We start from the raw sequence: 2,267 nt of genomic DNA, 5'->3' as shown, positions 1-2,267 counted from the left end.
TATGTAAGGGGTGGTAACTTATTTAAATCTCCTGTCTTGTTTTTTAGTGTGTTGATAAGGGAGACTTCAGTAGGGTTAGTCGGAGCTAGGAACAGTGTGTTCGGGTAGTTGCCAGTGAGGTAGTCATTGGGTGGGGTATCCGAGCTTGGGATTTTATTGGCAAGGTTTTTTCCTATAGTTTATGGAGCAACTTGCAATGTGAACAGACTGACTGATGTTGTAGTGGCCAGGCTTAGGCTTGGTTACAAGTACTTCTGGCAGTTTGGGAGACACACAGATGATGATCAAACTAAATGTAAATTATGTGATCAGGCATATGGTCACTCTCTTGAACACTATGTGCTTAATTGTCCACTTATTGAGGAATACAGAGACAGACAGTATAATAACCTATGTGACATGTCAAGATATCTTATTAATGAAAATAAGATACCAAATATACTAAGCAAATTTCCTAAATTTGCTTGTAACAGATAAGTGAACTATAGATATGTAGATATAAATCCATATGTATTCCTGTTAACCCTTTGGGGCCTAGTTCCTAGGCCTTTTGTGTATCCATATGCTCTCGCGCTACCGTCCACAGGATGGATATGGGGTGCACAATAAACTAGCCACTTCGGTGGCAAAATCTAAAATCTAAAATCTAAAATCTCTTCAGGTCACTTGTTCTATCTAGGCTGGAATATTGCTGCACTCTAACAGCACCTTTCAAGGCAGGTGAAATTGCCGACCTAGAAAATGTACAGAGAACTTTCACGGCGCGCATAACGGAGATAAAACACCTCAATTACTGGGAGCGCTTGAGGTTTCTAAACCTGTATTCCCTGGAACGCAGGAGGGAGAGATACATGATTATATACACCTGGAAAATCCTAGAGGGACTAGTACCGAACTTGCACACGAAAATCACTCACTACGAAAGCAAAAGACTTGGCAGACGATGCACCATCCCCCCAATGAAAAGCAGGGGTGTCACTAGCACGTTAAGAGACCATACAATAAGTGTCAGGGGCCCGAGACTGTTCAACTGCCTCCCAGCACACATAAGGGGGATTACCAACAGACCCCTGGCAGTCTTCAAGCTGGCACTGGACAAGCACCTAAAGTCAGTTCCTGATCAGCCGGGCTGTGGCTCGTACGTTGGTTTGCGTGCAGCCAGCAGCAACAGCCTGGTTGATCAGGCGCTGATCCACCAGGAGGCCTGGTCACAGACCGGGCCGCGGGGGCGTTGACCCCCGAAACTCTCTCCAGGTAAAACTCCAGGTAATCTATAGTGGAGAAGAAATCATTGAGTTTGTTTGCTGTTTCAGTTGGTGGGAGTTGGGGTTCATCTGGTTTTGTTAATTCAATTTCTTTATTTTGTGATATCTTTTTTGTTCCTAGAATTGCTGATAGGGTTTTCCAGGTCTTTTTTATATCACCTCGTAAGTTGGATAATCTGTTCTCATAATACAGTTTTTTAGCCCTTCTTATCAGGCTGGTTAGGATTGACGAGTAACGTTTTGTTTGGTCTCTGGTTATGTGACCCATTCTGTACTGTTTTTCGTATAGGTGCTTTGTATTTATTGATTTGAGGATGCTGGGTGTTAGCCAGGGACTGTTCAGTCTCTTAGCTGTCATCTGTTTAGTTTTTTTTGGGGCAGTGCTTGTTATAAAGGTATTGGGTCTTTTTTAGAAAATTATTAAAACATTCGTCAATATCTGTATAGATTTCTAGCTCAGTGTGCCAGTCAATGTTTGTCACTGCTGCTGTGAAGTTATTAATGGCTGCCTCATTGTGAAGTCTGAAAGTGACTTTAGAAGTGTCTTGGGGTAATTTGCCATGATTTGTTATGAGGAAGGTAGGGTAGTGGTCTGTGGTGTTATCTGTGATTATGCCTGATATTAAAGGGGATATGGTGTTGGTCCAGATGTGGTCAAGTAGGGAAACACTAGTCTCTGTAACTCTTGTAGGTTTTGTTACTGTTGGTAGCAACATGCAGTTACTCATTGTGTTTGTGAATTCAGTAACATGTGGGTCCTGGTCTTGCAGGAGATTTATATTGAAGTCACCTGAGAGTAGTAAGTGATCTTTATTCATGCGTGCATCAGTTATCATACTTCCTAGGTTGTCACTAAAACGGCTAATGTTTGACTGTGGTACTCTGTAGATGTTTATCACTGTGAGAGGTTTTTGTAGGTATTTGGATTTGAATTTAGCTATTATATATTCCCCATGTTCATCCCTTGTGTAAGTATTAGTGATACATTCTAGTTGGTCTTAG

At 41.9% G+C, this 2,267-nt stretch overlaps 1 long non-coding RNA gene across 1 annotated transcript in view; it reads left to right on the top strand.

Moving 5' to 3' along the window:
* The first annotated feature begins 1,401 nt into the window (after positions 1-1,401).
* The window catches only part of LOC138852727 (uncharacterized), a 21,266-nt gene continuing 20,400 nt past the window's right edge, over positions 1,402-2,267 (top strand). Inside the window, exon 1 of the long non-coding RNA XR_011392043.1 lies at positions 1,402-2,267. This exon is cut by the window's right edge and continues 108 nt beyond it. This is a non-coding gene — a long non-coding RNA (uncharacterized lncRNA).

This window comes from Cherax quadricarinatus, chromosome 15 (assembly GCF_038502225.1).
Source record: "Cherax quadricarinatus isolate ZL_2023a chromosome 15, ASM3850222v1, whole genome shotgun sequence".
Taxonomy (NCBI): domain Eukaryota; kingdom Metazoa; phylum Arthropoda; class Malacostraca; order Decapoda; family Parastacidae; genus Cherax; species Cherax quadricarinatus.
Note: the sequence above shows the minus strand (reverse complement) of the source record. Positions and strands in the feature narration are given on the sequence as shown.